The 27,929-nt window shown below is 46.1% G+C and overlaps 1 protein-coding gene and 1 long non-coding RNA gene across 3 annotated transcripts in view; one reads left to right on the top strand and one right to left on the bottom strand.

Moving 5' to 3' along the window:
- Positions 1 to 27,929, bottom strand: part of CLSTN2 (calsyntenin 2) — an 824,440-nt gene that overhangs the window by 629,881 nt on the left and 166,630 nt on the right. The window lies entirely within an intron of this gene.
- LOC142830845 (uncharacterized) lies at positions 269 to 22,455 on the top strand. Of its 2 annotated transcripts, none has more exons than XR_012906368.2 (3): positions 269 to 331; positions 6,114 to 6,211; positions 22,244 to 22,455. It is a non-coding gene; the product is annotated as an uncharacterized LOC142830845 (long non-coding RNA). The 2 variants fall into 2 exon arrangements; XR_012906369.2 differs by lacking the exon at positions 269 to 331 and adding an exon at positions 4,031 to 4,203.

A 27,929-nucleotide genomic window follows, 5' to 3' on the forward strand; every position in this document is an offset into this window, starting at 1 on the left:
TTATTGTGGAATAAGTGGGTGTAAGCGTAGGCGTGCTTTTGATAGGCCAGCTAGGAACTGCTTGGTGATCTGGTGAGCAAACACCGAGACATTGTTTACTGGCTCATGGAAGACCATGATGGCAGAGAGATGGACTCTTATGGAGCTGATGGAGAGCCCTGCATCACTGAGATCCATTAAAAATTTGAGTATGGTAGGTATTGAGGAGAAGTGTGCTCGTAGATGGTGTGAACTATACCATTCCTGAAATGTTTTCCATGTGTTTTGATAGGTATACCTTGCAGAAGGGTGACAACTGCTGAGGAGGATCTGTTTCACTCTCTGGGAGCAAGTAAGTTCATCATTCTGGAACCATGGAGAAGCGAGGCTGAGAGTTTCAGAGTCTGACGGTTCAGACGGTAGGTTTGTCCACTGGGTTGAGTTAGCAATTGCGAAGTGATAGGAAGTGGAATGGGCTTGGTGACTGACAGGTAATGGAGACAAGGAAACCAATGCTGTCTTGGCCGATATGACACTATTAAGGTGACCTTCACTCCGTCTGTTTGGATCTTGAGGATTACCCTGGAGATCAGGGGAATTGGGGGAGAATACATATAAGAGAGGAGACATCCATGGTATGGTGAAAGTATCTCCTGCTAAATGTTTGCCTTGGCCTCCTTGGGAGCAGAAGTGGTGACATTTGCTGTTGATTGTTGTGGTGATGAGGTCTATGACTGGAAACCCCCACTATCGAGAAATAGGTAGGATGATTTTGAGGCTGAGCTCCCAATTGTGCTGTTGGGAAAATTTTCTGCTCAGTTTGTGTACTCTAGGGGTATGTCTACACTACCCCGCTAGTTCGAACTAGCGGGGTAATGTAGGCATACCGCACTTGCAAATGAAGCCCGGGATTTGAATTTCCCGGGCTTCATTTGCATAAGCGGGGAGCCGCCATTTTTAAAACCCCGCTGGTTCGAACCCCGTGCAGCACGGCTACACGGGGCTCGAACTAGGTAGTTCGGACTAGGCTTCCTACTCCGAACTACCAGTACACCTCGTGGAACGAGCCTAGTCCGAACTACCTAGTTCGAGCCCCGTGTAGCTGCGCTGCACGGGGTTCGAACCAGCGGGGTTTTAAAAATGGCAGCTCCCCGCTTATGCAAATGAAACCTGGGAAATTCAAATCCCGGGCTTCATTTGCAAGTGCGGTATGCCTACATTACCCTCCTAGTTCGAACTAGGAGGGTAGTGTAGACATACCCTAGTATTCTTTTGACCTGATATGTACATAGTGGTCAGTGTAATGTTGTTCTTCACTCACCAGTTCCAGAACCTCTTTGCCTCAGCACATGGTGAGTGTGATTGGGCACACCCCCCCACCCTCTACTGATGTAATACATACATACATGAAGTGTTGTGCATGATGACACATATGCTATGGCCCTGGAGGACTGGTAGGAAATGGAGACAAATGTTGCAAACCACCCGGAATTCCAAAATATTTATGTGCAGTCTTGTCTCTAGGTGTGACATCTGTACTGTACCATGTGGTATCCGTAGTGAGCACCCCAGTCTAGAAGGGAAGCATCTGTGGTGATTGTCTGTGAGGGGTCTGGGCACTATGGAAGGAAACTATGGAGAGAAGATTGTGTGGGCAGGTCCACCATTGCAGCGATGTCAGCACTAACACTGTGGGGGTAACCCACTTGGCAAGGCTGTGTTGTTTGGGAATGTACACGGATGTCAGCCAGGTCTGTAGGCATCTCATGTGCAGTCTCGCAAGGGATACCATGAAGGTCATGGCTGCCATGTGCCCTAGGGCCTATAAACATGTGCGGATGATTGTCATCGGCTCCTGTAGAATGCACAGGGTCTGGAAACAGCTCAACAGGAGAAACGCTCTGGCCACCATAGAATCCAGTAGTGCTTCAATGACTGCTATTCTCTGGGTGGAATCCAGAATAGATTTCTATCCATTTATTAAATAAAAATGTCTTGGGTAAGATCTGTTACGATCATTGTGTGTGTTGTCAAGAGGACCCCTGGATCAAGCAATCATTGAGGTATGGGAATATAATAACTCCTCATTTTCTGGAGAAGACTGTGACTGCTGCCAAGGTCTTGGAAAACACATGTGGTGCTGTCAATAGTTTGAACAAGAGGACACAATATTGGTAATGTTCTTTACCCACCACAAACTGGAAGAGCCTCCTGAAAGCCAGGTGTATTGTTATATGAAAATACACATCTTGGAGGTTGAGGGATGAGAATCAGCCCCACTCGTCCAGTGCCAGAATGATGATTCCCAAAGTTACCAGCCTGAACTTCTTGTTGCATACAAACTTATTGAGTTTCCCGATATCTAAGATTGATCTCCATCCCCCCGACTTTTTGGAAGTGAAGAAATAGTTAGAATAGAACTGTCTTCGATGGAACTCTGGGGAAACTTGCCCTATGTCCCCTAGGCTGAGTAGTTTTTGAGCTTCTGCTTGTAGAATGGGGCTCATGAGAAGGGTCCCTGAAGAGGGACAGGAAAGGAAGGTGGGTAGGGGGTATAGATGTAAAGGAGATGATGTACCCAGTTCTTATAATTTTGAGGTCCATAGTTATAAAAGCCCATTGGTGGTAAAAGGGTCTCAACCTATGGTGGAACATGCAGATGGTATGAACCAGAACTAGAGGGTGATTGCTCATGCCCTCAACCACAACTTCTAATTTGCTACTTGGGTGCAGCAGATTGGGGCACGGATGTTTGGGTATGTTGTGCCTTTCTACCATTGGTCAGTTGTTTCTACCTGTGGTCAAATGGCCTCTAATGTTGTCTCTGGTAGGAGTTGTCCCTTGATCTTTGGCATGGGGTGTATCTGCTCCTCTTATTGCATGGTATATACATTCCACATGTCTGGAGGGTTGTGTGCAAATCTTTCATTGAGTGGAGTACTTCATCGGTCTTTGCTGCCAAAAACTGAGCTTTGTCAAAGGGCACAGGGGAAATCCTTGGTGAACTTAAGCAGAAAAAGGAAGCTTACAAAGAGTGGAAACTTGGACAAATGACCAGGGAGGAGTTTAAAGGTATAGCTCGAGAATGCCGGGGGGTTATCAGGAAGGCGAAAGCGCGAATGGAATTGCGACTGGCTAAGGATGTGAAGGATAACAAGAAAGGTTTCTACAGGCATGTTAACAAGAAGAAGGTGATCAGAGAGGGTGTGCGGCCCCTAATGGATGAAGGAGGTAACCTAGTGACAGATGATGTGGGGAAAGCTGAAGTACTCAATGCTTTCTTTGCCTCTGTATTCACGGACAAGGTCGGCTCCTGGACTTCTGCACCGAGTGACACAAGATGGGATGAAGATGGACAGCCCGTGGTGGGTAAAGAACAGGTTAGGAACTATTTAGAAAAGCTAAATGTACATAAATCCATGGGTCCGGACTTAGTGCATCCGAGGGTACTGAGGGAGTTGGCAAATGTCATTGTGGAGCCTTTGGCTATTATCTTTGAAAAGTCGTGGAGATCGGGAGAAATCCCGGATGACTGGAAAAAGGCAAATGTAGTGCCCATCTTCAAAAAAGGGAAGAAGGATGATCCAGGAAACTATAGGCCGGTCAGTCTTACCTCGGTTCCTGGAAAAATCATGGAAGGGATCCTTAAGGAATCCATATTGAGGCACTTGGATGAGAGGAAAGTGATTAGGAATAGTCAGCATGGATTCACAAAGGGCAAGTCGTGCCTGACCAATCTTACTAGCTTCTATGATGAGGTAACTGGTTCGGTGGACATGGGGAAGTCAGTGGATGTGATATACCTTGACTTTAGCAAGGCTTTTGATATGGTCTGTGTGACAGGGCGCCTGCCCTGCACTGGCCCTTTAACACCAGGACTCCGGCCCGGAGCCGGGGCTAGCAGAAAGGAGACCAGCGGGAGCTAGTTAGGACTAGAGAGAGCCCAGCTGGCAAAGATCCAGGACTGCACGAGTGGCTGGTAGAAGCCAGCTGAACCCATTAGGGCGAGTATGAGCACAGCTGGCACGTATATATAGAGAAGCCCAGGTTGCTCAGGGAGAGAGAGAGGCCAGGGAGGGGCTGACTGTGGAGGAAGCAGGAGCTCCCAGGAGGGAACTCCGCTGGGGATAGCCAGCAAGGGCTGGAAGAAGGCCAGCTAAGGCTACCCTGACGAGGGGCCGGAGGCAAGGACCGGGCTTGGAGGCAGATCACAGCCTGGCTTAGGTAAGCGGGGCCGCGGAGATAATCCCAAATGCCTATGATGAGCATCCCATACAGACTGTAACTTGCCCTGTGAGGGGCTAGATGAGGACAGTCAGGGGGCACTGAGGCACACTGGGGTGCGGACCCCTGACAGAACCCCTGACAGTCTCCCACAATATTCTTGCCAGCAAGTTAAGGGATTGTGGATTGGATAAATGGACGGTAAGATGAATAGAAAGATGGCTAGAAGGCCGGGCCCAGCGGGTAGTGATCAATGGCTCTATGTCAGGATGGCGGTCGGTTTCTAGCGGTGTGCCCCAAGGTTCGGTTCTAGGACCGGTTTTGTTCAATATCTTTATTAATGAGCTGGATGAGGGGATGGATTGCACCCTCAGCAAGTTTGCAGATGACACTAAGCTGGGGGGAGAGGTAGATACGCTTAAGGGCAGAGATAGGGTACAGAATGACTTAGACAAATTGGAGGATTGGGCCACAAGAAATCTGATGAGGTTCAACAAGGACAAGTGTAGAGTCCTGCACTTGGGATGGAAGAATCCCAAGCATAGTTACAAGCTGGGGACCAACCGGTTAAGTAGTAGTTCTGCAGAAAAAGACCTTGGGGTTACAGTGGATGAGAAGCTAGAGTCAACAGTGTGCCCTTGTAGCCAAGAAGGCTAATGGCATATTAGGTTGCATTAAGAGGAGCATTGCCAGCAGATCCAGAGATGTCATCATTCCCCTTTATTCGGCTTTGGTGAGGCCGCATCTGGAGTATTGTGTCCAGTTCTGGGCCCCCCACTACAAAAAGGATGTGGACGCACTGGACAGGGTCCAGCGGAGGGCAACCAAAATGATTATGGGGCTGGAGCATAGACTTATGAGTAGAGGCTGAGGGACTTGGGTCTGTTTAGTCTGCAGAAGCGAAGAGTGATGGGGGATTTGATAGCAGCCTTCAACTTCCTGAAGGGAGGTTCCAAAGAGGATTGAGAGAGGCTGTTCTCAGTAGTGACACATGGCAGAACAAGGAGCAATGGTCTCAAGTTGTGGTGGGAGAGGTCCAGGTTGGATATTAGGAAAAACTATTTCACTAGGAGGGTGGTGAAGCACTGGAATGGGTTACCTAGGGAAGTAGTGGAGTCTCCATCCCTAGAGGTGTTTAAGTCTCGGCTTGACAAAGCCCTGGCCGGGTTGATTTAGTTGGAATTGGTCCTGCCTAGAGCAGGGGGCTGGACTTGATGACCTTCTGAAGTCTCTTCCAGTTCTATGATTCTAAGTCCTCCACTTTAGTTTTCAGAACCTTGGAAACACCAGATGACCACAACCAAGAAGTGTGGTGAATAACGATCGCAGTTGTGGTTGATTGGGCTGCCATATCTGCTATGTTCATTGATGCTTGAAGTGCCATGTGGGCAATGGATTGTCCCTCTTTCATGATGGACTGCAGTTGAGGCCTCTTTTGTTCTGGAATGTCATTTAGCAGCTCTTGTAGCCTGGTATTATTAAAGTAATCATAAATTAGCCAGGAGGGCTGTATAATTAGACATTTTAAACTGGAGTGTAGCTGGTGAATAGACTTTTCTCCCAAAAATGTTGAGCCTTTTGTGATTCTTATTCTGGGGCATTGATTAGAACTGTAGTTGTCTCAAGAGGTGGTGAATGGAATCTCCAACCAATGAGTTTGGCTGGGGGTGAGAGAAAAGAAAATCCATCCCTTTAGCCGGGACAAAGTATTTTGTACCGACCCTATGGTTGGTGAGTGGCAGAGAGGCTGGTATTTACCATATGGTTTTTGATGGCTCCATGATGGCTTCATTTATGGGTAGTGGTATCTTGAAGAATTTTTAGCAGTTGTGCTGCTTTTCTTGCACCTCCTGTAGGGCTATGTCTTGTGACTGTGCTACCCTTTCGAATAATTCCTGAATTTGTTTCAGGTTGTCAGCTGGAGGAGAAGAGGAGAACGGAAACACTGCTTCATCAGGGGACAATGAGGACTGCTGTAGTGAAGACGAGCTATCCAAATCTGACAGAGGTAAATCAACATTTTCCTCAACAGAACCTGTCTGAGTCATGGAGAGGGAGGAGGATGGGTTGAAGACAATTGAGCAGTCTGCGGAGGAGACCTCGCCGACATGCATATTGGGGTAGCCACAGTTGACTGATGAGATCAGTGCTGATGTGGTGGTTGAGAGTGATATTGACCCCATGATTCCGAGGGTGGTCACTGATGTTGGTATTGTTGAGCTATGGCCCTGGGTGACTGAACCAAGGATATTGAGTTTGGTGGTATGGTGATTTGTGTATGTTTGAGCACCAGGAACTCACTGAACCAGTTGGTGACGACTGCTAGGAGGAAAAACTGCTCTCATGTCCAGTGCCAGGACCAGTACCTGGAGATGATAACGTAGGGAAGAATGAAATATTTTCAGAGGAATGCTGGTGTGGATTAGGTACCTGAATCTGAGGTGAATGCAGAGGCATTCTGACCATTGGCACTAGCGATTGTGATGCTCGATGCCAGGGCTCTGGTTCATGTGGTCTCACCTTTGGCACTTGCAGTGCCGAGATGTGATTGGGTGCCACTGCGTGCCGAGATTCTGATGGTTGCAGTGGTGCTTCTGTGTCTTTTGTTGGTGCTGGTGTCTTTAGTGCCAGATGTGACAGCACCTCAGATTTCCTTAAAGCTGACTAAGTTCCTATCTTACTTACCAACCTGAGGAAGTTTTCATATATACATAGACGCGGAGAACAGATGTCCACTGGCCACAAACATTTCCATGAGAGTAGTAAAATATGCTTTAGCTTAATCTAGGCTAGTGCTTTCACTGTTGGCATTAAAAATAGCCAGTAAGTTTTCTAGTGTAGCAGCACCCTATGTAGACTGGTTTGTGGTATCAGTGAGTCCACTGTGTGTGACTTCTAAGTCAGTGCATTGTAAGTGTATTTTATTCCCTTGTGGTAGGATCTGAAGTTTCTGGAAGGAGTCTGCCACCATTTCTCCATCTTTTGGAAACTGAATCCCTCCTTAGGAAAACGAAACAGCTCAAAGCCCTATTGATTCTGCCAGGTGTAAAATCAGCTATCACTCAGAGTATATTGGGTTGATATCCATAATATGATACTTTCTCTCTTTAAAAAAATACTCTTCGGTGAGCAATGAAATAATTAACGATGCTAATATTTGAAGAATAACTGACACCTGAATTAGCAGGTGAAATGAAGCGAAAGATCACTTCAGAGCTATTTTTTCAAGTTCACTGCAAACTCAGATGACACCACCACTTTGGTCACTCCCCCTCCTCTCCCATATTCCTTCTCAACTATAACTTCCAGAGTCACCACTTTCAATTAAAAATAATGAAGTAAGAAGTCAATCTCTAGTTAACAGTTCAGGTCCTTCATTCCCTGTAGGGGAGCAGTCTCCACTATGGGAAACATTGGATTATACCATTTTGCTTCAATGGCCTTTTTCTTCAACATTTTTTTCTGTTATAGATGTAGAAATTGGATATGGTTTTAATTATGAAATGTCAACATGCTTAGACTAGTCTTTATCAGAGCAGTATCTGAAAGATTGCTCTCACAGCTCTTGTGTATAATATTTTGTTAAATCCTCATACTAATAACATGGGGGAGATTTTCACAGCTTACAGTAATCTAAATTATAAAAAGATTACTTTTTTAAAATCTGAACTTTGTTGACATGCAGGATTTCTGAAAGCCTCTTGAAAGGCTAAACAGCTTAGTTTCCAAGTCACAACATTGTTACATTCAAATACGAATAGGTTGTAAATAGTATGTGGGAGTTAAGTACTGTTAGCAGGAGGAGAATTAAATAAACTCATGAAAGAAGCTTATAATTCCATCCACTCATGCAACAGGAAGGTCTAAAAAGCTCCTCTGTTGCAGTCTCGGGAATCAGTTACTTCCACAGTGACAGTTTTCCAAAATGTTTTCTTCTGTCCTGAACTAAGGTCAAAAGGTAAACAATTACTAGGCAATCTTTCTTCCTCATCTCTTGCTTGGTTAAGGTTCAACAAAGAGAAGATGTACAGGCAGTCCCCGGGTTACATACAAGATAGGGACTGTAGGTTTGTTCTTAAGTTGAATTTGTACGTAAGTCGGAACTGGCGTCCAGATTCAGCCGCTGCTGAAACTGACCAGCGGCTGACTACAGGAAGCCCGAGGCAGAGTTTCTCTGCCCCGGGCTTCCTGGAATCAGCTGCTGATCAGTTTCAACAGCAGCTGAATCTGGACGCCTGGGACAGAGCAGCTGGGGCGCTGCAGGGTGGGTCCCCACAGCGCTGCACCTTGGCACTGCAGGGACCAACCCAGCAGCACCCCAACTGCTCTACCCCAGGTGTCCCCAAGTCAGCTGCTGCTGAAACTGACCAGCGGCTGATTCCAGGAAGCCCGGGGAAGAGCAACTCTGCCTCGGGCTTCCTGTAGTCAGCCGCTGGTCAGTTTCAGCAGCAGCTGACTTGGGGACGCCTGGGGCAGAGCAGCTGGGGTGTTCTGCCCCAGGCGTCCTGATTCAGCCGCTGCTGAAACTGACCAGCAGTGACTGAATCAGGACGCCTGGGGCAGAGCAGCTGGGGTGCTGCCGGGTTGGTCCAGTAGCGCCGAGGAGCGGCGCTGCGGGACCAACCGGCAGCGCCCCAGCTGCTCTGTCCCAGGCGTCCGCGAGAAAAGCCTGGTCTGCTGGGGGGGGGGCACACTAGCTGCGCCCTGCCCCCCCCCAGCAGACCAGGGAGACGTGGGCGGCGGGACCGAAACACGCCGCGGTCCCGCCACCCGTGTCCTCCGCGGCTTTGCTCCACGTCTCCCTGGTCTGCTGGGGGTCCCCCCCCAGCAGACCAGGGAGACGCAGAGCAGCTTTTCTCACCCTGGAGGACCTGGACGGTCCTGCCGCCCTCATCCTCCGGGGCGAGAAAAGCCCCGTTCGTAAGTACAGATCCGACATAAGTCGGATCCGCGTAACCCGGGGACTGCCTCTACTTACATTTTACAAAAGCTTCAGAGGGGCAGCTGAGTCAGTCTGTTTACAGTGAAGTTTGGAAAATAGCAATTTTCTATATCAGCGGTCTCCAAACTTTTTACACTCAAGATCAATTTTTAAATGTCAGGACAAGCGAAGATCTACCCCATCCCTTTCCTAAGTCCCTACCCCTTCCTTGAGGCCCCGTGCTCTCCATTACCCTCCTCTCCACTATTTGCTGTCCTTAGCTCTTACTCATTCTCACTAGGTTGAGACAGGAGGTGCGGGCTCTGGGGTGGGAAGGAGGGATTTGGGTGTGGGAAGGGGTGAGAGGTACAAGCTCTGGGAAGGAATCTGGTTTCAGGAGGTGGAGAAGGGGGATTCTGGCTCAGTGAAGGGACTCCAGGCTGGAGAGTGTTGGGGTCAGGTGAAGAATTGGGGAGCTGGAGCAAGCTGCAGGCTTGTGGAGGTGAGGATGCATGTGCCATGCGTCCCGAATGTCATGACACATGCGCAGTGTCCCGGGAGTATAACGCAAGCGTTGCCCCCTGGACGCACGGTGCATGCGCCGTGTGCCTGGGGGCCCCATACAAGCATCGTGTCATTTCCCTAGGCACGGGGCTCTACGCTGGGGAATCGGCTGAATCGGCCTAAGGCCGGCCCTGCTTCAGGTGGCACTGGAAGAAGCACACATGCAGCTCCTTTAAAAAATCCAACTATTCCAGATCCTGTGCTGCCATCTTAACTATCCCCTTCTCCGCCTCCACAGAGCAGAGGGAAGGAACGGAAGACAAGAAAGTGGGTGTGCTGTTGTGGGCAGGGGAGGAGTGTGCACTTTCTTGTCTTCCTTTTCTTCCCTGTGCTGCCTGCCTTCCTTCCTGTGGCGTGGGGGGAAGTCTGGAGGCTCCGCGCCAGATCCAACTCTGGATCTGGTGCAGAGGTGCGGGACTTCCCCCCATGCTGCAGGAAGCCGGAGCTAACTCTATATTTGCAGAAGGCTGTAGCACCAGCAATGGGGGGCTGGGAACACTGCCTCACAATTGACTAGCAGTGTCACCCCGATTAACCAGTTGATCACGATTGACTGGTTGGTACCACAGTTCTATATGAAGCAAGAGAAGGTCGTCTAAATCATCCCTTGTACAAATTGGTATAAATAGCATGAAAGACATATAATCAAAAAAGCACAGTTTGGAGAGCTAATTCTGTTTTCACATGCATATGGAAGCAGCCTGATTTATATAACCAGAACTACATTGTAAGTAAAATGAGGTAGAATATAGATAACCTTTTCCTTTGGAGAGAAATGATTTTGGACTGGTATTGGAACACAGCCTTTGATCTATGTCACTGATTAGTACAGTTCAGATGAATTGTAGCTGAAAATCACTATCAGATTGTTCTTCTGTGGCTTATATGAAATTATTTTAGCCCTCACTGTTCAGTGGATACAAGGGAAGCTGTACTTCTCTGTCTCTCACGTGTACCCAGTTCAGATCTTACACTTCATACCTTACTTGTCTTAGGATAGAACCATGCAACTCTACCACTTTTAAACCAGGTCTGTAGTATCTTGTATATCCATACCTGTTCCTGTCTGACCAAAATCAGACACCTGCAGTTCTTCCCTTCAGGCATCACACTGGTGATGCATCCCATGCAGGCCCAGTTTCTCCTGATGTCCCCAATGGGCTTCTGTATATTATTCCTCCACTTTAGTGACCATGGCCTTTAAATCGCATCCAGACCCCTTTTCCTCTTGTCTGTGTCTAGACTGCATCCCTTTTCCGTAAAAGGGATAAAATTAGACACATTGCAATTGCAAATGAAGCGGGGATTTAAATCCCCCCCGCTTCATTTGCATAAACATGGCTGCCGCTTTTTTCCGGCTCGGAGCTTTGCCGGAAAAAAGCGCCAGTCTAGATGGGGATCTTTCGGAAAATAAAGCCTTTTCCGAAAGATCCTTTATTCCTCTTAAAATCAGGAATAAGGGTTCTTTCGGAAAAGGCTTTATTTTCCGAAAGATCCCCATCTAGATTGGTGCTTTTTCCTGGCAAAGCTCCGAGCCGGAAAAAAGCGGCAGCCATGTTTATGCAAATGAAGCGGGGGGATTTAAATCCCCGCTTCATTTGCAATTGCGATGTGTCTAATTTGCATCCCTTTTACGTTAAAGGGATGCAGTCTAGACACAGTCCTTGTGTTTACTGTGCTTTGATCATTTCTCCATTCTCATTCTCAAGAGTTCTGGCTCTGGTTTCCAGCCAGCGTGTGGCAGCAAAGCTAATAGTTCTCACATTGTGCCTTAGCTCTGTGGTTTTCAAACGTTTTTTTCTGGAGAACCCGTTGAAGAAATTGTTGATTCCTGTGACCCAGTGGAGCTGGGGATGAGGGGTTTGGGGTGTGGGAGCTGGGGAGGGGAGAAAGCAGAGGGCTGGCGTTGCAGGGCTGAGGGCTGGAATGAGGGGCTCAAGGTTTGGAAGGGGTCTCTGGGCTAGAGCGGGTGTGTTGAGGTGTGGGAGGCGTCAGGACTCTAGGATGGGCATTCAGATTCTGTGGCGGGGTCAGGGATGAGGGGCTTGGGGTGCAGAAGGGGGGCTCTGGGTTGGGGGGGGTTCAAGACTGGAGGCTAGGGTGTGGGCTTACCACTAGCAGCTCCCAGTCAGTGGCACATCAGGAGAGCTAATGCAGGCTTCCTCTCCTGGCAACATGGACCACTTTGCTCCCCAGAAGTGGCCAGCAGCAGGTCTAACTCATGGGTGGAGGCGCACAGGCAGCTCCATGTGGCTCTCGCCCACAGGCACTGCTCAATGCAAGTGTGGAGTTGGTGACGGGGCAGGAGCAGTGTGCAGAACCTTGTGGCCCCCTTGCCGAGGAGCTGGACCTGCTTCTGGTCACTTCCAGGGTGCAGTGCGGTGTGAGAACATACTGGGACTAGACCAGTGCTTTCCAAAGGGCGGGTCACAACCCAGCCTTAGCCAGGCAGCAATGCTGATCGGACTTTTAATGACCTGTCTGCAGTGCTGACCAGAGCCACCAGGGACCCTGGGAGGGTGAGCAAGGTGATCCGGTGCCTTACATTCCACAACCCAGTACTGGGTCACGACCCAAGTTTGAAAACCGCTGCCTTAGCTCATCTTTGATACCCGTTAATGGTCATCTTTCTGGGACCAGTCTTCTTTCCACCTGTATTTCAGGAAGGCCCACATCAAGCTAAATCAGTGTCTAGACTACACCTCTCTGTCAACAGAGAGATGTAGATTAGGGACATTGAAATTGCTAATGAAGCAGGGATTTAAATATCTCATGCTTCATTAGCATAAACATGGCCACCACTTTTTTTTAAAGAGAGTTTTTTTGAAAAAACCCAGAAGTCTAGACACGAATCTGTCGAAAATAAAGCCTTTTTCGACACATCCTGTAAACCTCATTTTGTGAGGAACACAGGATCTGTCAAAAAAGGCTTTATTGTCAACAGATCCATGTCTAGATTGCTGGGTTTTTTCGAAAACACTGTTTCAAAAAAAGCGGTGGCCATGTTTATGCTAATGAAGTGTGGGATATTTAAATCCCTGCTTCATTAGCAATTTCGATGTGCTTGATTTGCATCCCTCTGTCAACAGAGGGATGAAGTCTAGATGAAGCCATAGTGAACACCGTACCAATAATCAGTCCAAGATACAAGTGTTCATAAAAATTACAGGGCAGCCTGTAATGTGCAAGAGCTGCATTCAGCAATACTTTAAAAAAAAGAAAGACTTGACAGGGTGTAAAGAATAAAGACAAAACTATGAAGGTAGAAATATGTTGATGGGGCAGCACAGGGAAGTTTAGACTTCTGCCATATGCGCTGTACTACATTTCCTGGAACTAAATAAAGGACTCAGTACTATTAATCTAGCACCTCTCATAAGTACTACATTAACTGAAGATTTTTATTTAAAAATTCCATTTAAAACTGAGCTGTTTGTGTAACTTACTTTTAATTGATGCAGTAGTAACTTCATACCTCAGCTTTAAAATTAATCTTAAAGACTTGTATAGGGATAGTAATAACAGTGAGTAGTCTTTCACTTTAAAAGTTAAAAAATGATCTTAGATAATATTGAGCTCAAAGACTTCCTATAGAAGACCATTCAAGCATCCCCGTCTGGCAGGATAGTTTGAGCATGGTTAGGCAGCTGGCATCACTTTGTTACCTTGTTCTCCCATCACCCTGTCTGTCGCATCCCCCCTTTTTGCCCCTCATCCCCCCTCTGTTCTGAAATTTGATTTGTCCTTTTCATATGTGTTCATTTTTTTATTATATCCTTTGGTATATATGGTCATGCCAATTTTCTTTCACTATTTGACCTGAGGAAGTGGGTCTGGCCCACGAAAGCTCATCACCTAATAAATCATCTGGTTAGTCTTTAAAGTGCTACATAGTTCTGTTTTTTGTTTCAGCTAGACCAGACTAACACGGCTACATTGCTATTACACTTGTAAGAGCCAGTGCCTGCTCCAAAGAATTTGCTTATGTGTTTGACAGAGCCCATCACAACAAGTCTGGGGCCTTTAGGCACCAGAACAATAAATTACTATAATTGTAACAGGGGAACAGCTTGAAAGAGAGGTTTTTTCACTGAAAGCAAAGAACACTTTCCCCTAGTTGAAGGAATTAGTCACTGGATGTCAGATTTCAGATAAATTAGGATAGAACACTTTCTAAAATGAGAGAAAAGTGACAGAAAATACATTATAAGTGGGCTTAAGTCAGCTGAGCTGGAAATTACTTCTAAGGAAAGACAAGGTGGGTGGAGTAAGGACTGGTTTACAGTTACAGTTAAAATCACCCTCATTTCCTCACTCCCCCTTCCTCCAAACAAATCAGACGCAAGGGTTTTAGAATTGAGTTCTGATTATTTAAGCTAGCTATTTAAAACATATACGCTTTTCAGTCAAGTTAAATGGAGAAGTCCATATGTCCAGCTGTGCTATCGTTCCCGATATTGATAGATACACAAAGACTTGACCTGTTGTTATTCAGAAGGCAGCTTGGCAATTTGACCAGGGCTGTGTATAAAAATTTGACTGGGGGGGGGGGGGGACAGACACATTTTGTACCCTCCGTCTGTGGCCCCAGGAGGAGCTCACTTTTTCCCTCCACAGCCCCAGCCTGAGATTGCTCTTCCTTCCTCTCCTCCCCAACCCGCAGAACTTACTGTTCCCTCCCCCCACTGTGGCCCAGCAGGACCTTGTTCTCTCTCCACTACTCGCCACTGCAGCCATGGGGCTGGAGGAATTCTGTGTCCCCAAGGATGATTGCAGTCTTGTGCCCCTGCTTGCTCCCCCACCCTGCATGCACAACCCTGGGAAGCTCTCATTTGGTTAGCTCCTGAGCTAGGACTTTCTGAACAATGTCCTTATACTTGTGATTTGCTGCACAATCTGACAGACATAATGGTGGACAGCCAAATCCTGTCAGCATTCTCAGGCAGATGTTGTGATCTCCTGACTATTCCTCATGGTTCAACCATTTCCCTTTGAGCCACATCTGATTTCATATTGGCTGTCCACTTTAAATGAGGCTGATATAGGTATCAGTGAGGCAGGGGGCAACAGAATTTCCAGCCTCTACGCAAGGAGGGGGAGGCTGGCTCTGGTCTCCTGGAATGGGTGGGGCTTCTGGCAAAAGGGGGGGGGGGGTGCTAGGGGCTAGCACACTGTACCTTCCCTCCTCTTGACAGTCAGTGGTGGCCAGGAGCTCCAGGCCCATTTCAACCCCTGAGCTCCGGGGCAGCCGGAACCTGGGTGCCCTTCCTCCCCTGTTGGCAGACCTGAAGAGAGATGATCATGCTGGTGGCTTCCTGAAGGAGGAATAGACTGAAAGTTACCCCAGATGTTTGAGGTAAACAGCTCAGATACTCAAGCAAATGAGTTTAAACTCAATGGCTGCGTCTAGACTGGCAAGTTTTGCACAAAAGCATCCGTGCCAATCTAGACGCCCTTTTCCGCAAATGCTTTTAACAGAAAAATTTTTTCATTAAAAGCATTTGCGGAAAATCATGCCAGTCTAGACGCAGCCAATTTGTAAAAACAGCACACGAGTTGGTATAGCAACTAAGAGATATTGCACTACACTTTTTAAACATTAGCTAACTTCCAAACAGTGTCTTTTTAAAATGCCACAGAACTTTGCTGTCTTATTAATTCAATTATTTCCATGAAAATACTACTATAGATAGATAATGAACTTCATCCACCTTCCTCCCACATGCCAATCTTTGATTGTCTGCATTTTAAAGTTATTGAGGTAGTTGAAATTTTGCTTTAATGAAAAATTAACTGGATTCTCTGTAGATTAATAAGAGTATTTTTATATTTGAGAACAATTTGCTTTCTTCTTGCTTGGCACATAATGCATATTTCATAAAATATTTTCTATTAAAACATTATTATTGCAAACTTCATAAAAATAAAGCTGGGAGTACAATCATAGCTCTCTAGAATTTATATCTGCAATTTAATATGACTTTTGCATATTTTTAATAATGGTTATTTTGACAGAGAACAAACAGGCAGAGATGTTTTCCCCTTAAGGATGACACCATTATAATCCTTAGGGGAAATATACTCTAAACAGCAAGGAGGTTCTGGAACTACTTATGAACTGACTATTATATCTGTTGCTTCAGAGAGATAGCTGAGTTAGTCTGCAACAAGAAAAACTTAAAAAACAACAAATAGTCTAGTAGCATCTTAAAGACTAACAAAACATATAGATGGTATCAGGAGCTTTCATGGGCACAACCCACTTCTGCAGATCTTCTTTTGTGGGTGGTACCCACAAAAGCTCATGATACCATCATGATACTATCTACATGTTGTTTTAGTCTTTAAGGTGCTACAAGTTTTTCCTATTATATCTGAATACATGAAGGAAAGTCAATATACTACAAACCCACAGATCAGTGGTTTCTTAGGCCACCATAAGGCAATGTATATGACTAGCAGCAAAGAAAACAAACTCACTAGTGATTAGTGCTCTAGGATGGAGCTTTAGACACAAAGGTTCAATTTCTTCTCCAGCAGAGGTGCTCAGAGTAACTCCGGGAAAGTCATTTAGGGCCAGATTTTTTTAAGGAATTTAGAAATCTATTATATTTTTCCCAATCTGCATCTTTCAGTGCCTAAATAGCATTCTAAAATCTACCCCTTAATCTTCGTACCTCAGAGCTCCATTATATGGATGGGATAGCTGCCTGTCTCTAAACTCCCAGACATAGTGTGATGATAAATATATGAGACTGTGAAGTGCTCACAGTTAGAGATGTTAAATATCAGTTAATTGAATAGTTGCATAACTTCATGAATTCTTATTGGTTACTTGACTATTCTATAGTTCCCATGGGCGGGGCTGGTAGCCAGTGCAATCTGGCCCCACTCCAGAGGACCATCCTTCCTTCCACTTCGTGCTGCTGCCTCTGTATCAGAGGCAGCAGCATGAGTTGCCAGGCAAGAGATGGTCTGTGAGGGGAGCCAGTTTAAAAACCAGCTCCCCTCGCAGACCAGCTGCCTGTCGTACCGTGCTGCTGCCTCTGATACAGGGGTGGCATCAGCCCCTGTATGGGAGGGTCTGAGCTCCTGAACCCAGTATGGGCTGTAACTTAGTCAGGCTGCCTCCTCGCCTACCTCATAATAACTCTATAAATTCAGAGCCAAGCGGGGGTAGGTCCCGGACCATTTGCAAGCCAGGACTAAACCGGGCTGCTGGCCAGCCTGCTAAAAATTTACTGGCGGGGGAGGTGGGAACAAATGCATGTGTCTACAGCATTAACCTGTAAGCTTTTGCTTATCTATTAATCAGTTAATCAACTACACTATTACATCCTTACTCACAATATGATGATGGGTGCCACAAATATATTTAAGATACACCGTAAGAGCCCAATATCCCTTCTGGCCCCATCATGTTTGAAATCAATATAAGTAACAGGTTTAAGCCCACATTTTCATTATAATTTTAAAAAATATTATAACTAGACATAATTCCTAGTGTTCAGCTGCCTAGCCAAGTTTAGAGGTAGGGCCTTGACTCTTTCTACAGTGGGAGGGAGACAAAGTTAAATAATTCACCCAAAGACAGATAAGGAAAAAACATTGAGAAGAGGTCTTTGTGGTTTTTTTCTTCCACTTAACATATTCCTATTGGTTGTGGGGGCGAGAGTAGGAACATCTCTAACACTTCACTACAAAGACAGACCTCCAGAAGCTAGGTTTTCAGGCTGGTCAATAACTTTAGCCAATTTACGAAAGGAGTAACAATTTGTATTGAAGCCAAGAAAAATGTGGATTTACGTCTTTCATTGCTCAAATAGTTACAAGATATTTTAATTCAAGGAGATTCATGATTTAAACCAATACAGTTTGATACCAATACTAATGTAATCTATATTTTGTATTTAATAATTAACTTGTAACTTCAGTGGTAATTAACACTTCATTATTGCAGGACAGCACATTTTTAAGAAAACAGGTTACCATCAACAGGTTCTGATCAAGAGCATGCTTCTTGTAAGAGTGAGCACTATAATAGGAGGAATGAAAAAGGATAAAAAGATGTGTAAATATGATTAATATGACCATTAGGATTTATAAAAATATTATGTGTGAAATATAACATTAAAACGTATAATTTTTATTATAGGGAAGTTTGTACCATGGGCTTTGGATACAAAAGAAATTTAAGTAAAAGGCATCATTTGGTAACCTGTTTAGTCTAAATGGAAGGCAATAGGTCCTCTAGTAAGGAAAAGCCTCCATATCACTATAATTAATATTTTCTTAAGTGATCTCTGTCATGTGGAGCACAGCCAGTTACCCTTGAAAACCTCATTATTTTATTAGCACCATATTGTGGCATCATATATATAATAGCCCAGTGTCTGTGCGTCTGTAACGCTGATGTACACGGCCACGCCCCCGGCCGTGTACGTCAGTGCCCCGCCCCCCTTCACCTCGCTCCCTGGCGGTTCGGGCCCCACGGCCCCGCCGGATATCCCCCACCCACCAGCTCTGCTTCCCTCTCCCCTTCCTCCGGGCCTCTCCCATCCTCCCCTCCAGCCCCACAGCTCCCAACCCCCCCCCAGCTCTGCTTACCACCCCCCTTCTGGCCAGCCCCGCCCCGCCCCCTTCCCCTCCCTCCATGGCGCGCTGCGCCACTCAGGTGGGCTCGGCAGGAGCAGCGGTCAGCTGGGCCTGGGGCGGCAAGCCAAAGGGCCGCTTGCTGTCGCTTGCTCCCCCGCCGGAGTCCGGCGGGAGCGCCGCTCAGCTGGGAGCAGCGCAGCGTGCCACGGAGGGGGGGAAGGGGTGGGGCACCAGGCAGGGAGGGGAAGGGAGCGGGGCTGGCCGGAAGGGGGGTGGGAAGCAGAGCTGGGAGGGGAATCGGGGGATGTAGGGGAGGATGGGGGGGCACGGAGGAAGAGGGAGGGAAGCAGCGCTGGCAGGGGGATGTCCAGGGGGCCGTGGGGCTGGCCAGCAGGAAGAGGGGGTGGGAAGCAGAGCTGGGGGGGGATCGGGGGCCGCAGGGCTGGACGGGAAGAGGGAGGCGGGAAACAGACCTGGTGGGGGGGGGCGGGTGCAGCCACAGGCTGCTTGCTGCAGCTTGCACCCCCACTGGGACAGGAAGGGAGGCGGGGCAGTGATGTACACGGCCCCCTCTTTTTCCTCCTGCCGTGGCACTGAGTGATGCGCCCCTCAGCCAGGCCGCCGCGGGAGAGGGGTGGGGGGGCAGTGACATAGACAGCCTCTCCCCCTGGCCATGTACGTCACTGCCCCGCCCCTCCTCTCCTTCCCCATGGCGGCCTGGCTGAGCACGCAACACTCAGCCGAGCCACCATGGAATGAGGGGAAGGGGGGTAGTTACATACACGGCCAGGGGACGGGGCGATGTATGTCACCGCCCCCCTTCCCCTCCCGCTCTGGCACTCAGCTGAGTGCTGCGCCCCTCAGCCAGGCCGTCGGGGGAGCCAGCAGCGCAAGGGGCTGTTTGGGCTCCCCCGAGGTGTAAGGAGAAGGGAGGGCAGTGATGTACACGGCCCTGGCCCCAGCCGAGTACATCACCGCCCCGCCCCCTCCCTCACAGCAGCCCGGCTGAGCAGGCAACATTCAGCCAAGTGCCATTGTGGGGGGGAAGGGGAAGGGGGCAGGAGGAGGAGGAGAAGAGAGAGGGGGAGAAGAGAAAGAGATTGAAAGAGAGGCAGGAGGCGGAGGATTGCTGAGCGTGTGGGTGAGGCAGTAGGAAGAGAGAGAGACAGAGCGAGAGAGCTCAGGAGAGAAGACCCGAAAATCCCGTCTTATGACGGGCTAATTGGCAAGTTGTACATAATAGCAGAATAATTAAAACAAATGCTGCAGGGCAAACAGTTGTATTCTGTGTAAGTGCTGAGGGAATAAAACATCATTATATTAGATTACACTGCATAATTATTATAAAGCATTGGATGTCAATTAGCATCTTATCTACAAAATAGTTTCTTAATTTAAGTAATACATTTAGCAAAAAAATCATTTAACACTCACACTTTCCTCTTTCTGTATACAGAGCTGACTAACATTTTTCAAGGCCTCAATTTATTTTCTAAATCAACACAGAAAATATGAAAAATTAACAGAAATGCCATGAAGTGTTACTAATTTTAGTCCAGCTTTTTGTATTTTTAATTATTATTTTCACTGCAATAACACATCATTTTTCCCTACTTCATTAAGCACCATAGCCCACACTTGAAACAGATGAGTGATAGAGGGGAAGTAATGGTACAAAGTGACTTATCCAACTTCACATAGCAGATCAGCAGCAGAGCTAGAACTATAGCTCTGGTCTCTTGGCTCTCAGCCTGGTGCCCTAGCCAGCAAGCAAGACTGCCTTCTTTATATTTCAAGTTTTATGATTTTCCATACAAAGAACCACACACTGACTTATTTAAAGAAGAAAGCCATCATTAAATTTGCTTGTTCCCCATGCACAGCTCACAGCAGCTCAGAGCACTAGTGCGCCATCCTTCATTCACACAGGCAGGACATTCAGAAATTAAATCAAAGAGGCACACAGTGTCACAGACATACTATACTAGGGGTCCTCAGCCATGGGCATGTGTACCTTGTGGGTATCCAGAGGTCTTCCGAGGCACTTCAACTCATCTAGATATTTGACTAGTTTTACAACAGGCTATAGAAAAAGCTCTTGTGAAGTCAGTACAAACTAAAATCCCATAGATCAATGTTCCTTAAACTTTTTGAGACCACGGAACACCAAACAATAATATTTTTTACGTGGAACACCTATGACAAAAACAAAAAAGCAGTTATGGTACACCTGCGAGTTGTTCATGGAACATCAGTGTTCCACGGAACATAGTTTAAGAAACACTGCCAGAGATGATGACTTGATCATGCTGCTCTTTATATACACTGAATACAAGTACAATATTTATATTTCTATTGATGTATTTTATTGTATGGTAAAATGGGAAATGAGCAATTTTTCAGTAATAGTGTGCTGTGACAATTGTACTTTTATATCTGATATTGCAGGTTTTTAAGTGAGGAGAAACTTTGGGGTTTACAAGGCAAAGCAAACTCTTGAAAGCACTATACAATATAATAATCTGAACCCTCACTGCTATATGACCTAGCGTGAAATAGCAGATCTCTAGCTGGCTTAGAGATTTACTAGGGATGTAAAATCCCATTTAATTAGTTAACTAGTTAAACATTATGGTTAACCTCCTATTTAATTGGTTAGTTAAACTGATAAAAGGAGAGCAGGTAGGAAGCTACCCCACTGAGGTGGAGCAGTCCCCTGCCTGCCATGGATGGGCTGAAGCAGCCAGCCCCCTTGCCACAGACTAGGGCTGCTCTAGCCAACTGGAGCAGCCCTTGTTTGTGGTGGGCCCCATGGGGCTGGAGCAGCTCTCTGCCCGTGGTGGATGGGGAGCTGCTCCAGCTTCTATCAGTTAACTGGCTGACCATGCATATCCCTAGAATCTACTAAAGTCAAGGTGTGCCAGTTTATATCCACAGAGACTTTTGCACAGTAAATCATGCCCACATGACAGGGTTATTACATGACTTGGGAGTGGGAGGAACAGTCCACGTGATTCAGATCAGAGTTGAGATGATTTTGAAGTGTCTTCCAATACCTTGGAATAGAGTTGTGGGACCCCCTAATCTTTGTATTATTATTGTATACACTGTGTTGGTATCTGGTCAACTGCAATAGGTTAGGGTAGAGGATGGTATCTTGAGAGCAGATGGAAATGTTGTTGTGTGTTGTAGGTTTAATGTATACTGACAAAAATGTGGGGAACAGACAAACACCACTCTGCCATTAGAATCCCAAAGGAGTGTTGGAATTAATATAACATTGAATATTTATGTAAGTAGGGGTATGTCTACACTACCCCGCTAGTTCGAACTAGCGGGGTAATGTAGGCATACCGCACTTGCAAATGAAACCCGGGATTTGAATTTCCCGGGCTTCATTTGCATAAGCGGGGCTCCGCCATTTTTAAATCCCCGCTTGTTCAAACCCTGTGCCGCGCGGCTACACGCGGCACGAACTAGGTAGTTCGAACTAGGCTTCCTAGTTCAAACTACCGTTACTCCTCATTCCACGTGTAGCCGCGCGGCACGGGGTTCGAACTGCCGGCATTTAAAAATGGCACCGGCCGGCTTTCTGCAAATGAAGCCCGGGAAATTCAAATCCCGGGCTTCATTTGCAAGTGCGGTATGCCTACATTACCCTCCTAGTTCAAATTAGGAGGGTAGTGTAGACATACCCTGAGGTCTCCTTAATATGTTTGGACTGTTGAGGGGCTCAGGTCAAGCTCTTCACCTTAATTATGGCTTTTTTCCCTTCTCTTTGGAGAAGTTACACAATTACAGAGGGTTAGAGTGCCCTCACTCAATATAACTTTATATCATGAGATACAAATAATATTAATAGGATTATTCAGGCAGCATCTTATAAGCATTCCACAAAGCCTAAACATGGAAAATATTTTTATAAACACTAATGTACATTTTAACTGTACTTTCCCACAGGTAAGCCAGGCAGGTTTCCAGCTATGCATTTGTCAGTGCTCACAGAAGCCTTGGGCCCTGGCACGAGCTGGCAACTAATCTGCCAGCATCACAGATGGTAGCAAGCCAGCAGAGGGAAGAAAAGAAGGAACGAGAGGCATCGCCAATATGTTTAAGGCTAGAGTACTACACAAACAAGTTCAGAAAACATGTGGAATAGAATGAACAAGTCTTGGCTCTGTGACAGAAGTGGATTTTAAGAGCAGAACAGTTTAGGAAGGATGCTCTAGGCATAGAATAGGGCATGAAGATGGTTATGGAAGAAATGGACAAAATGAAGCATTTGTCACCATCATCAGAGTGGACTGGGTAGGTGTCACAATAAGAGACTATCCAATAAAGAGAAACAGAGATAATGGAGATTTTTTTCCTATAATTGTTCAGTGAGAAACTAAACTAATTGAAAAAACTGTAAAAAATGAATAGTCCTGCAGCTCCTTAGAGACTAACAAAAATGTAGATGGTATCATGAGTTTTCATGGGTATAATCCACTTCTTCAGATGAATGGAGTTAAAGGCATCCAGGGTACAAATAGCAGAAAATAGAGTAGGGAGGATGAGGAGGGAAAGAGAAGGAAAAAAACAGGGAAAACATATATGTGTGGACAGAGTTAGTACCAGAGTTTATTGCAGGAGTGGGTTTCTGGATGAGCATGATGGATGTTTGCTGCATGGTTGCTGGAAAAAAATTGTTTGCGATTAGGGGGTTATCTGTAAATGAGGATTAGATTGTCCCCCAAGTCCTGTGAGAGTGAGGGGTCATTTTCCAGGATTGGGTGTATATTGTTAATAATGCACTGGAGGGATCTACATCAGGGGCTTTAGGTTCTGACCAGTGGTGTCCTTCCAGAGACATCACCACAGGACCTAACCACATCAGTCACCACATCTGAGGCTCATACAATGGCACATCCACTAATGTGATCTGTGTCATCAGGTGCCAGCAATGCCCCTCTGCCACGTATACTGGTCAAACTGGACAGTCTCCACAACAAAGGATTAAAGGACTCAAATCAGATATTTGAAATGGCAACACATAAAAACCCGTTGGGGCACATTTTAACTTGACCGCTGTAGTAGTTCAGGACAGCTATATGGTAAATTCAGGATTCATTGGTGTGACATCCTGACAGGTCTCCTGCTCCATCAGTGATGATAAACATTTGGCCGAGTGCATTTTTGTACACCCCTTCAGTATATCTTGCCCCCTATTGCCCCCTAGACTGGCCAAAGAATTAAGTCGAGGTACCCCAATATTTATAGACATAAATGAACAATCTATGATATACACCGTACATATCAGTTTATGCTCTAATGACACATTTGGTACCTTTCCTTGTACTTTCTTCCAAAGCATTCACTACCCATTGTTATGCTTTTACTCTTGGGCTGTGTCTAGACTGCACCCCTTTTGCGGAAAAGGGATGCAGATTAGACACAGTGCAATTGCAAATGAAGCGGGGATTTAATCTTCCCCGCTTCATTTGCATAAACATGGCTGCCGCTTTTTTCCGGCTCGGGGCTTTGCCGGCAAAAAGCGCCAGTCTAGACGGGGATCTTTTGGAAAATAAAGCCTTTTCCGAAAGATCCCTTATTCCTCTTAAAATCAGGAATAAGGGATCTTTCGGAAAAGGCTTTATTTTCCGAAAGATCCCCGTCTAGACTGGCGCTTTTTGCCGGCAAAGCCCCGAGCCGGAAAAAAGCGGCAACCATGTTTATGCAAATGAAGCGGGGAAGATTTAAATCCCCGCTTCATTTGCAATTGCGCTGTCTAATCTGCATCCCTTTTCCGCAAAAGGGGTGCAGTCTAGACACAGCCTTGTTGTTTCCAACTATTGTATTATGTACTCAGCTGGGTGTTCCTGTACTGTCCTGGAATATATTTACATACTTCATGTGCTTTTATCAGTGCTGGTGCAACCACCACTGCGCAGATTTGAACCTAGAACCTCTGAAGTAAAATATAGGAGCTTCTACCATCTGAGCTAAAAGCCACCCGACTCCCAGCCTATGCTGTAGAGGTCTTAGCTGCTGCTGTGGTCTAAGTGCCACTGCATGGTAACCACACTAGGGGTGTGTCTAGACTACATGGCTCTGTCGACGGAGCCATGTAAAGTAGTTTACCTGACATAGTCAATGAAGTGGGGATTTAAATAATCCCCACTTCATTAAAATAAAAATGGCCGCTGCGTTGTGTCGACAATCAGCCGATCCGGCACAGCACGGCAGTCTAGACGTGGATCGGTCGACAAGGGAAGCCTTTGTCGACTGCTCCTGTAAGCCTTGTGAAACAAGGTCTAGTGTCTGTGAACAAAGGCTTTGGTCATTATACTAAGTAAGTATACATAACCATATAACTACATTAATACTAATGTTTTTATTATAATACCAGGTACGCAATATACGTATAAGTATTATAAGAAAATACAGACATAAACAATTACTACATAGAAGAAATAAGTACACAATATATAAAATAATAACATAAGTAAGTATTGACCTACCGATATATTTATATTAATACCTATACCTTGCTTATTTTACCCTAATTTCAGCATTTTAAGTTCTTCACAGTTATAATTATTTTTACTATTTTAGCAGTCGGTGTCGTGTCATACAATTACTTTATTTCCCTAAACCAAGTGGGTCCTACTACGGTATTATTGATAGCCACTTTAATGGCCCTCTTTATTGAGTTTTTGCCTTTTTGGTTTGACTATGAATGTGGCAACACATTTTAAATAAGGCTATAACTGTTATTGCTTGGTGCTATGGCATGGTTAGATAAATAACACAGGGTATGTCTACACTACAAAGTTAATTCGAACTAACGGACGTTAGTTCAAATTAACTTTGATAGACGCTACACAGGCAACCCGCTAGTTCGAACTTAATTTGAACTAGCAGAGCGCTTCATTCGAACTAGGTAAACCTCATTCTACGAGGACTAACACCTAGTTCGAATTAACTAGTTCAAATTAAGGGCTGTGTAGGCACTTAATTCGAACTAGTGGGAGGCTAGCGCTCCCCAGCTTTCCCTGGTGGCCACTCTGGGCACCACCAGGGAAACTCTTCTGTCCCCCTCCCGGCCCCAGAGCCCTTAAAGGGGCACGGGCTGGCTACGGTGCCTGTATAATCCACTTCTGTATAATCCACCCAGCTAGTAGACCCTGTACCTGGCACGGCTCGAGCCAGCCACCCGCTGCCACCCAGCCCTACGCCTCTTCCCAGGCCCAGGCTGGCGGCTCCCAGGAGCCTGCCTAGGTCCACAAGAGGCGGGTGCCCGCCTGGTCTAGTGCAGACATCGTGGACTTCATCCACGACCTACGCACTAGGCACAGGAAAGTGGCTGTCTAGGGAAGGATAGCTGCCAGCGTGGCCACCTAGGAGCAGGTTGGCATGAAAATCAAGGTGGTCCACTGAGACCCCCGACCCTGAGCCCTGAGCTTAGAATGGCTGTGCTGGGTCAGACCAAAGGTCCATCTAGCCCAGTAGCCTGTCTGCTGACAGCGGCCAACACTAGGTACCCTGGAGGGGATGGACTGAAGACAATTACCAAGCCATTTGTCTCGTGCCATCCATCGCCAGCCTTCTACAAACAGAGGCCAGGAACACCATTCCTACCCCCTGGCTAATACCACTCCATGGATCCAACCTCTATGACTTTATCTCAATTCTCTTTAAACTCTGTTCTAGTTCTAGCCTTCACAGCCTCCTGCAGCAAGGAGTTCCACAGGTTGACTATTTGCTTTGTGAAGAAGAACTTTCTGTTGTTAGTTTGAAGCCTGCTACCCATTCATTTCATTTGGTGTCCTTTAGTCCTTCTATTATGGGAACTAATGAAGAACTATTCTTTATGCACCCTCTCCATACCACTCATGCTTTTATAGACCTCTATTATATCCCCCCTTAGTCTCCTCTTTTCTAAGCTGAGAAGTCCCAATCTCTTTAGCCTCTCTTCATATGGGACCTGTTCCAAACCCCTGATCATTTTAGTTGCCCTCCCCTCTTCCACCTTCTCTCTTCCCCTCTTCCACCTTCTTTTCCCAGTCTCCCCGAGTTTTGTTCAATAAAGAGAGATTCTATTTTTGAACACAATTGTTCTTTATTTTGTACATCAGGAAGGGGGGCTAGGGAGGGATAAGTGGAAGGAGGTGAGCGAGGAATGGGGTACAATCCCCCAATGGGGAGGACTGGGCTGGCTCTGCGGGCTCCTCGGGATGGAAACTCTCCTGAAGTCCCTTGATTGACCCCCCCTCTGGATTGCAGCCTGCGGCAAGTGCAGCCGGGCTGATGGCTGAGTGCTGTGATGTGCCGAGTGTGGGCACTCAGGGCACTCCAAGCCAGGACTGATTTGCAAGCGGGGAACCCCTGAGAACTGTTTGTCTGGAGTGGGGGTCGGGTCCCTTTAAGCACAGCCCTCGGCTAGCCTGAGGCAGCATCTCCACACTCTCCCGAGAATAGACTCCGTGAATTAATTGAAATGTGTTAAGTAGGGAAAATTTAGACAGTCCATTAGGTTTTATTGTTTTCCTTGTTTGGGGGTTTGGAAATCATGTCTGAGCTGGTTAATTGTTTTTCTCTTTTGTAACTAAGGATTCTCCTTGAGTCTATTTCACTCCATGGCTTTTCACACCCAGTCATTTACTAAGCTTGCAACAGTAGTCTTGTTTTAATTATAAAAGTGTTTTCTTTTTGTTTTGGCCAACCAGTATTGGTTGATTTTTGTGTCCTTAAACCTACATGCCTAAGTTACCCGGAAGGAGCAGAGCCTCATTATTCTCTGCTGATTATCTCTGTTTGTTTTCCCAACTCCAAGCAAAATGGAGGTTGGTGCAGGGAGAAGAGCTTTGCCTCAGGGAGGGATTACAAGTGATCTCTTCCCTGGAAAAGGACTTATTTTATATTTTTATTTACACTTGGTGGTGGCAGTGACCAATCGTTTGGGCTTCAGGGAAACTGAAATGGGAGTTACAGAGACAGGTTCTTACAGAATTATCCATTTCTCCAACCAGCAATAGCTAGAGCAAAGGAAGAATTCTTCTGCCAATCAAGCCCCATCCAAACCAGTTGATAGGTCGGCTTAACTATGGCACTCAGGGGTGAGAGTTTTTCACTGTAGCTAGTTTGATCTAAATTTTTAATTCCAGACCAAGCCTAAGTAAAATAAAAGAGGCTGTCATTCACCATTTACTGGTCTGTCCAACCATGGCAGCTAGCCCAACACACATCTGGAGTATAAATCCAACTGCAAGTTATATAAATCTGATCCTAATCACCCATCATTGATGAAAATAGGATTATTTGTACATATAAAGTATTACTCTGCCCAATTTACAAAATTAAGGCCTAGATTCAAAACAGGCTCTATGGATTCTGCATTTTCTTATGTCCAGAATCTTTCCTATTAATGTGTACTTAATATTCTTTATTTTTAACACACATGCATATGTAGTATTAGAATTTCCTCCTTTAGCAATCTTTTATGTTATAACGCATTGCCCTAGGCTATTTGGGAAATACCAATCAGTATGAACCATGACATGGAATCTGTAGGCACTCTGTAAATGATTTCTCTTATGCCCCAATTTTAGTAAATTATTATTATTAAAAAGATGGACTTCAGCCCCCGTCTCTGATCAGCTGG

Source organism: Pelodiscus sinensis, chromosome 10 (assembly GCF_052426305.1).
Source record: "Pelodiscus sinensis isolate ZL-2025 chromosome 10, ASM5242630v1, whole genome shotgun sequence".
Lineage (NCBI taxonomy): Eukaryota > Metazoa > Chordata > Testudines > Trionychidae > Pelodiscus > Pelodiscus sinensis.